Consider the following 10,000-nt stretch of genomic DNA (forward strand, 5'->3'; position numbering starts at 1 on the left):
CAAACCGGCCCCCCCCCCCCCAAAACACCTTTCCGTACAACAATGTGTACCTTAACCTAACCCATATTGTGCCTTAACCTAACCCGTATTGTACCTTAACCTAACCCGTATTGCGCCTTAACCTAACCCGTATTGCGCCTTAACCTAACCCGTATTGCGCCTTAACCTAACCCGTATTGCGCCTTAACCTAACCCGTATTGCGCCTTAACCTAACCCGTATTGCGCCTTAACCTAACCCGTATTGCGCCTTAACCTAACCCGTATTGCGCCTTAACCTAACCCGTATTGCGCCTTAACCTAACCCGTATTGCGCCTTAACCTAACCCGTATTGCGCCTTAACCTAACCTATGTTGCGCCTTAACCTAACCTATGTTGCGCCTTAACCTAACCTATGTTGCGCCTTAACCTAACCTATGTTGCGCCTTAACCTAACCTATGTTGCGCCTTAACCTAACCTATGTTGCGCCTTAACCTAACCTATGTTGCGCCTTAACCTAACCTATGTTGCGCCTTAGCCTAACCTATGTTGCGCCTTAACCTAACCCATATTGTACCTTAACCTAACCCATGTTGCGCCTTAACCTAACCCATATTGTACCTTAACCTAACCCATATTGTACCTTAACCTAACCCATATTGTACCTTAACCTAACCCATATTGTACCTTAACCTAACCCATATTGTACCTTAACCTAACCCATATTGTACCTTAACCTAACCCATATTGTACCTTAACCTAACCCATATTGTACCTTAACCTAACCCATATTGTACCTTAACCTAACCTATGTTGCGCCTTAACCTAACCTATGTTGCGCCTTAACCTAACCTATGTTGCGCCTTAGCCTAACCTATGTTGCGCCTTAACCTAACCCATATTGTACCTTAACCTAACCCATGTTGCGCCTTAACCTAACCCATATTGTACCTTAACCTAACCCATATTGTACCTTAACCTAACCCATATTGTACCTTAACCTAACCCATATTGTACCTTAACCTAACCCATGTTGTACCTTAACCTAACCCATGTTGTACCTTAACCTAACCCATGTTGCGCCTTAACCTAACCCATGTTGCGCCTTAACCTAACCCATGTTGCGCCTTAACCTAACCTATGTTGCGCCTAAACCTAACCTATGTTGCGCCTAAACCCAACACACGTTGGGCCTAAACCCAACACACGTTGGGCCTAAACCCAACACACGTTGGGCCTTAACCCAACACACGTTGGGCCTTAACCCAACACACGTTGGGCCTTAACCCAACACACGTTGGGCCTTAACCCAACACACGTTGGGCCTTAACCCAACACACGTTGGGCCTTAACCCAACACACGTTGGGCCTTAACCCAACACACGTTGGGCCTTAACCCAACACACGTTGGGCCTTAACCCAACACACGTTGGGCCTTAACCCAACACACGTTGGGCCTTAACCCAACACACGTTGGGCCTTAACCCAACACACGTTGGGCCTTAACCCAACACACGTTGGGCCTTAACCCAACACACGTTGGGCCTTAACCCAACACACGTTGGGCCTTAACCCAACACACGTTGGGCCTTAACCCAACACACGTTGGGCCTTAACCCAACACACGTTGGGCCTTAACCCAACACACGTTGGGCCTTAACCCAACACACGTTGGGCCTTAACCCAACACACGTTGGGCCTTAACCTGCTCTGTAATTGTCATACGACACGTTAAATTAGTGTAGTGTTGCCTAACTGCAACCCCCGCAATATAGTTTGCTACTCGCACTGCCCGGTCCCCAGAGTATCGCTTCATGTTAAACACCTTGCAGCTATACACTGTAATGCGGATGGCAGCAGGACGTACATGCTCAATGCCCTTCGCAGTTGTTCATTGGCATTCGCATGGCGAAGCACAGCCTACGTTGTGGTACGGCTTGTGTCAACTGTCCGCTGATGTTGTACGTCCAAATCACACACTGTACTGCACATTGGTCCTCATGTACTGAATGATACATCGTGGTACATGTGTGACCGTACCACGACTGCGCCAACAACGGCGAACCATACGGTCCAAATATTGTGCACTCAGCTACGTGTCGTCTCCCTATAAGAGCTGGATTGCAGTATGGTATGCCGTGGATGGCGATCAGCATGAGCCGTCTGTTGATGTAGTGGCGCGTGTTGTCAGACGTAGTCGTCTCTTCTCACACACCGTGATAGCATGGTGCACTGCGTTCCACATCTGCGACATGCGACAGAGGCCGGTTGACAGTCGTTCGCGCAATGGACATCGCATACGTACGGGGGCCACCTTCCACGTGTTCGCGAAGCGTGCACATGTTGTTGCGTGTATGTGGGCAGACATAGTGTGTCGTGACACCTGACACAGGCATGCAACAATCGTTGAATTTGCAAATGGCGATGGACGTCTACGTTTGCTGGTGACGTTACGCAAATGAACAACTGGTAAACCGTTGTGGTGCGGTTGTTCTCGCTAGAGGTGAATCAGTGATGGCGACGATCGGTTGAGCTACCAACCGGTTGTTTCAGCGATACCCACCATGCCCACGAACGTGAATGGCATGTGGGTGTGAAGCGATACGCGGCGGTGGCTGGGTGGGACCGTCCCCGGCCGGTGAGGGGGGGCCTCCCGGCGTGCTGGCCGCGCGGTGCGTGGGCGCACGCGCTACAGCCGGCTGGTGGGGGCGGCCAGTGGCAGGCGCGCCGGCCGACGGAGGCGGCAGGCGGCGCAGCTGCGCGCCGGCGCACCCTGCACGCGGCGCCGTGCGGCCAAAGTAGGTCCTCGCGGGCCCGGTGCGAAGCGCGGTGGACATCTGCAGTGTGCTGGTCCGATTGAGGACTGTGTGCGCTGAGGATGCGCCGCCGCCCGGCGCTCGGCGCCGCGACGCCGTCTGCTGCTCGGTCGCCTCTGCGGTTCTCGCAGGTGGATTGTATCGCAGCTGTGCGGACGTGTTGGCGCGTGCGCTGTGCTGGGAGTGTTCGCTTCGGCACCCAAGTGGGGCTTTTGTCCTTCTGTGGCGCTGGCGTTGGAGCTGCCGGCCACCGTAGGTGGCGCGTGTTGTCTCCCGCCGGCAATGCCACGACAGCACGCTCCCGGGCCTCTGTCGGCAGCGGCAAGCTCAGTTGGGAGCACGGGTGGTCGCACCTAAAGCGTCTACTCGCCAAACTCCGGGCGATTGCGCCTCTCTCGAACCCGACCAAGTACTTAGGACGGCGCTGCGCGCCGCCGGGACCTGAGAGGGTTTCGAGGTGTATTGTGCAGGGGAGCTCAGCCTCCTCCTGTTTGCAGAATAATTGAGCGGACGCTTGCGTGTTCGCGCGGGCCCCCGGGACACACTCCCGGGCGGCCGGCTGCTCAGCTCTAGTTGACGCAGCTCCCTGGTTGATCCTGCCAGTAGTCATATGCTTGTCTCAAAGATTAAGCCATGCATGTCTCAGTACAAGCCGCATTAAGGTGAAACCGCGAATGGCTCATTAAATCAGTTATGGTTCCTTAGATCGTACCCACGTTACTTGGATAACTGTGGTAATTCTAGAGCTAATACATGCAAACAGAGTCCCGAGTCTGGCGTGAGGTCAGTCGCTTGACGGCGCGTTTCGGCGCGGGCCCGCCCGTTGCCGGCGCGCCGTAAGGCACGGAGGCTCGCACTGGGGCGTATCGCTTTCCAGTCGGGCGTGCCGCGGCAGTCCTCACTCGGGGAAGTGAAGCGTCTCTTACAGCCTCTCCTTCCCAAGTAGCTCTTTCCGCCTTCCCGTGGTGCCAGACGTCAAGCTCGGCATTCTGCCTTGCGTCAAAAGGGAGAGCTGCGACCCAACCCGATGCGAAAGCGAAGGGTGCGTGGCACAGGGGGAGCTGTGTCGAGGGACCGAACACCAGTCCCTTTCTGTTCGCAGGGCACAGACCAGCAGGTGCTCTGCATGCCGGCGACCTCGTTTGTCGGCGTGGGATCTCGGCGCGAGTCGGCAAGGGTGCTTCGCCGCGCCCCTGGGTAACCGGGGCGTGTTCTGCCAAACCCAGGAGGTGGTGACATCGCCTGGGCTAGGTTAGATGGGCCCAGACCGCCGAACGACTGGGGGACCGACCCACCACCTGAGTAGGAGTGGGTCTTCGGCCTTCAGGTGGAAACTCGGGCTAGTAGGCGGCGAAGGGCGAGGGGTGCATCCGCCTCTCCGGAGTGCGGGGTGCACTTGCCGAGGAGCGTCGAGTGAAATCGTCGACGACGAGGCCTTCGACGGGGACCAGTGCGCTGGCAACGGCGCGTTGAACCCTGCAGCTCAGGAGTGCCCTTGACCTAGGGGCGAGGTCGGTGGGCGAGCTGCAACAGTCCCCCCCCATGCCAGAGGAGCCGGTCCGGGGTAAGAGACGGGCTCCCAACCTTCTTTCACTCGTCAACATCATGGCAGATCAAGAGACGAGTGACTCGAGTGCGCTTTCGAGGGCGAGTATGTCCGCTGTCCCTACCTCACAGGAGGAAGTGGGACACGAAGATGAAAACATTTATGAAAGACACTGTCGCATCAGTCAAATTCTTGACTCAAGTGTCAAAAACGGTAAGATTAGTCAGGCCGCGGTCCTGGCAATAAAGAATGAGCTTGCTGCCTGGGCCATAGCACATGCAAAGCTAGAAGGGCGGCTTGAAGAATTGGAAAAAGAGAATACCAGACTTCGACAACAACCGACTAAGACATGGGCTGGAGTGGTGGCGCAAACCGCCACGAAGGCCCAAACAACCAAGGAAACGATTGCCAAGGTTTCGAAGAAACCAGACACGGCAGTCTTTCTAAGACCACTACCTGGACAGACCATCAAAAAAGTACAAGAAATTTTCACAACAACCATTGACCCGGCAAAAGATAAAATCAAAGTGAACAAAGTGAAAGCTACTAAGAATGTGGTAATCGTGGATCTTGCCACAGAAGAAGATAGAGACAAGATACTAAATAATAGTAAACTAAAGAAGGCAGTCAAATGTGAACCACTAAAAAAGAGAAATCCATTAGTTATCCTCTATGATGTACCTGTAGCCTTGACCGAAAGTGACATGTATGAAACCCTTTATAACCAGAATTTTGATGACTGTGAGTGGGAAACGTTCAAAAATGAATTCAAGCTGCGTTTTAAAACCGGGCCTCGGGAACGAGATGTCGTCCATCACGTCGCCGAGGTTTCTGGTAAGATGTGGCGCAAATTAACCGCTATGGGCAAAGTATATATAGGGTTTCACGCAATTAATGTCAGAGACTACTTAGTAGTCCCCCGATGCCACAATTGTGGCGATCTGGACCATGTCCATAAGCACTGCGAAAGAAAGCCGGCCTGCTCCAGGTGTGGGGCAGAAGACCACACAAGAAAAAATTGCAACAAAAATGTAACCTGCATTCCTTGCACAAAAAGAGGAAGAAAACCGTGCAACACCACCGGAAGGAACTGCCCAACGTACAGGATGTTGGAACAAAGACTAATTTCGCGAATTGACTATGGCTGAGGCCATAACTGAACTCAGGAAGCCTAAAAGGAAATCCCCAAGCAAGAGGTTGAGGGACGCTCTGAGAGCAAGCAAATTCAAACAATTTCTACAAAAAGTCATGCAACCAAGATCCATGGTAATAATAATGAAAGATGTATGTGTACAAACAGATCCGTGCGAAGAAGAAGCTCCCTCTCCTCCTTGCTGGGGACCTGGGTCGAACCAAGAACCTTCTCGGCCACGAAGGCATCCTGTACCTGGGAGTTCACTTCCACTTAGTAAAGAATCAGAAAACACCGCACAAGTCCAGTTTGATGAAGTGACTAGCACAAACTCATTCCCTGTATCACCAACTCAGAGAGGAATGGGAATAGACCCCCAACGAATATACCCCAACCTGGAGCATGCACTGCAACTCTCCAGATTGGAGGAGCCGGCAATCCTCACCACGGCACTAAGACATGTGGTACGTGTCGGCCATGAATATGGCAGAGATGTCACCTTCCCAGTAATGGAGGCTGTGGATAGAATCCAGCTCAAGACAATGAATCTCCCCACCGACTTCGGAGCCCTGCGAGATCTAGTTAAAAAGGTATTTGAAAGACGTAATGAGAATTTCAACATAGAAGAATTATATCACCAAGCAGTAATAACCAATGGCAGAGTAGCTCACGACTGGTCCAAAAACTGGCCAGAATCACATATTCATACCTACTTCCCACGTGAACCAAATAAACGTGGGTCAGATAAACGCACACAACAGTAAACTAGTCTTGCAGGAACTTCGGAGGGTGGTGGAAGAGAAGAGTCTAGACGTGCTCTGTCTACAGGAACCGTACTCTCAAGCGGGACGAATCCCATACATGGCTGCCAATTGGCAAATGATATACACTGGAGAAGAACCAAAAGCAGCAATAATAATAACAAACAAATCATTCAGAACCACGGTCCTCGCGCAGTTTTCGAGCGAACACTGCAATGTCGTGGAACTTCAAACATCGAAAGGAGTGATCTACATCTCAAACATTTACTTCCAATATGGGCGAGAAATAGATGAGTTTTTGGAGATACTCACACAGGTTACCACGGCACTGCGGGGACGCAGGATGATAGTGACGGCAGACATAAATGCAAAGTCCCCCCTGTGGTTCAGTGGCACTCACGATGATCGAGGACTAAAGGCCGAAGAGACGATAATGGCATTACAACTGGTGGTTGCAAACCAACAAGGGAACCCCCCCACCTATACAGGCGGCGGGGGAGATGGCACAAATATAGATGTGACGTTGGTAACACCAAATCTCATCACAAAAGTCAACAACTGGAAAGTGTGGGACAGAGCAACCACCAGTGATCATAACTTAATTTCTTTCAACATTGGGGAAAGGGAGTGCCACAGGGACACGGGGTGGGAGCTGCAGTTCAATTATAACAAAGCCAACTGGGACCGTCTCGCGGAGGAGTGCGACATCCCGACATTGCTGGAGGGTGATGAAAACGTAGATGAATACGCCGAAGAGCTGGTACAGGCTATCACCAGGGCGGTGCGAGCCGCGGTACCAACCAGGAGGAGAGCCGTCGCGGCCACCCCCACACCATGGTCGGCTGAATTAGAACAGATGCGCCAGGCTGTAAGGAGGGCGAGGAGGTATTACCAGCGGAGTGTCGTCTGGAGAGAGAAACAAAGATGGCTACAGATCTACAGAGAGAGCAAAGATCAATTCCAACAGGAGCTCAGGGCTGTCAGACTCAGAAGTTGGGAGAGTTACGTAAAAAGCCAACTGGCTACAGACCCTTGGGGAGTCCCGTACAAGTTAGTAAGAGAGAAAATAAGATCACCTATGGTGCTCTCCACTGTCAGGGACGGGGACCGGATGACGGGCACGTGGCAGGAAACTGCCGAGGCCCTCCTCCGGGTCCTGTTGCCTGACGACGTGGAAGATAATGAGACAGATGAACAGAAAGAAATAAGAAGAGAAGACCAAAGGGACTACAACAATAACATAAGAACTTACCCCTTCTCTGAAGAGGAAGTCGCTGCCCAAATAAAGGCCCTTAAAAAGGGTAAAGCTCCTGGCCCAGACGGCATTACTGCGGAGGTGGTGCAATTCCTTGCCCCCCAGCTCGTAGCTCCTCTCACAAAGTTGTACAACGAGTGCTTACAACTCGGGAAATTCCCAGCAATTTGGAAAAAAGCAAATGTAATAATAATTAAAAAGAGTCCAGACAAAGATCCTACAGAAATCAAGTCTTATAGACCTATCTGCCTGCTAGATGTACTGGGCAAACTTTTTGAGAGGCTACTAGCACACAGACTGACAGCACACCGCATGCTGTGTGGGATGAGCGACAGACAATTCGGTTTTCGGTCTGGGTGTTCTGCGTCTGACGCAATCGCCCTGGCTGCCGAGGTCTGTGGCTCTGCCCCGCACAAGTATGTTGTCGGCATCATGGTAGACATCAGTGGCGCCTTCGACAACCTGTGGTGGCCCTCACTCTTTTCCCGCCTGCGGGAAAGGAACTGTCCAGGGCTACTATACGGCTGTCTGAGGAGCTATTGTGTAGACAGGGAGGTCTCGCTATCGGCCCCTAGCGGCATAGTCAGGAAGATTGTGACCAAAGGATGTCCTCAGGGCTCTGTCCTTGGACCTCTCTTTTGGGACATAAATATGGAGCCTCTACTTGAGGATCTAAAGAATTGTGACGATGTGCTAGAGGTCATAGCATACGCGGACGACCTCCTCTTGCTGGTCGGCGGCCGTAGCCGTGAGGATTTAGAACCGAAAGTGGAGAGAGCTATAACTGTGCTTACATCGTGGTGCCAAAGAAGTAAAATGACTATTGCGCCCAATAAATCAACATACTTGCTTCTCAAAGGCCAATTGGTCAGAAATCCCACAGTTAGAATCAACGGCATGCCAGTTCTTCGGCGCCGTGAGGCCCGATATCTGGGTGTAATCATCGATGAGAGGTGGAACTTTGCAACACATATTGACACCGTATCCCAAAAGTCACTGGTCTTACTAAATAACCTTATTGGAATAGGTCACAAGCGATTCCACCTGCCACCAAATCTAATAAAACTATATCACAATAGTATTCTGACCTCTATAGTAGGATACGGATCAGGAGTCTGGGCACACAGACTCACGAGGGTCATGCCTGCCATGGCCGTAAGAAGAGTGCAGCGGAACATGCTTCTACGTTCAGCAGGGGCTTACAGAACTACACCAGGAGGAGCGTTATTAGTACTAATGGGGATTTGCCCATTAGACATAAAAATCAGGGAGCAAGCCGCCTGGTACTGGGTGAAGAAGGAAAACAGGGATAAAATCCGGGAAATACTTGGGGTCTATGCGGGGGACAGATATGCTATCAAAAAGAGGGGAATAGAACTTTGGCAGAATCAATGGAGTAGTGAGGAAACGGGACGCAGAACCTATGAACTGCTACCAGACATCGAGGAAAGGCTAAAACTTACATTTTTCACACCCACAAGAGGAATGCTGCACTTTCTTACTGGACATGGACCATACCCGACATATCTATGTCGGTTTGGGAAACAGGCTACACCAGCGTGCGACTGTGGTGCTGTGCAAGGTACCCCAGAACATGTGGTGTATGAGTGCCACCTCTTCGATGATGTGGCCCATGATCTACGACAACAGCTACCAAATAGGGACACGTACCACATATTAAGAAGCGAAAGCACTTTCAACATCTTAAATACTCTCACTGATGTGATATCAAAGAAAGTAATTAAGAACTTTCTTAGGGACAACCACCAGTGAAGGACTAACATTTCCACCGAATTAGACTCGTACACCCTTCCTGTACCGCCAAGTGGGGACCTGGCCAGCCGTCATACGGCTGGAATCCGCCTTACCATGGACTAGGAGGGAGGGGGGTACAAAACACCGGATTTGACCGCACACCAATTGTGACATGTAGTTAGGTTAGATTAGAGTAGAAGATAGAATAATACTAGAGTAGACTGCAGCGACACCAACTTACGGCCAGCCCAGTGCCAGGGGCACGCCCGCTGGGATTAGCTCAGTGGGCCGTGGCCAACACCAGTAGGTTTATAGTAGCACTGGCACACCTGTAACGCTGCAGGTAGAATGTAGACTTAAATTAAGAAGCTTAGTATCCCATAGCGGTTAGACTAGAATAAAACAATAGAAGTACCTGTAGTGTAGAAAAAGCTGCATTAATTGTATCATTTGTAAGACCCACTAATGTAGTTAGGGAGTGGGTTATATGAATAATGTAATATGATGTTATGAATAAAGATTTTTTTTTTTTTTTTTTTTTTTTAAAAAAAAAAAAAAAAAAAAAAAAAAAAAAAAAAAAAAAAAAAAAAAAAAAAAAAAAAAAAAAAAACAGAGTCCCGACCAGAGATGGAAGGGACGCTTTTATTAGATCAAAACCAATCGGTCGGCTCGTCCGGTCCGTTTGCCTTGGTGACTCTGAATAACTTTGGGCTGATCGCACGGTCCTCGTACCGGCGACGCATCTTTCAAATGTCT

This window comes from Schistocerca americana, unplaced genomic scaffold (assembly GCF_021461395.2).
Source record: "Schistocerca americana isolate TAMUIC-IGC-003095 unplaced genomic scaffold, iqSchAmer2.1 HiC_scaffold_98, whole genome shotgun sequence".
In the NCBI taxonomy this organism is placed as follows: Eukaryota; Metazoa; Arthropoda; class Insecta; order Orthoptera; family Acrididae; genus Schistocerca; species Schistocerca americana.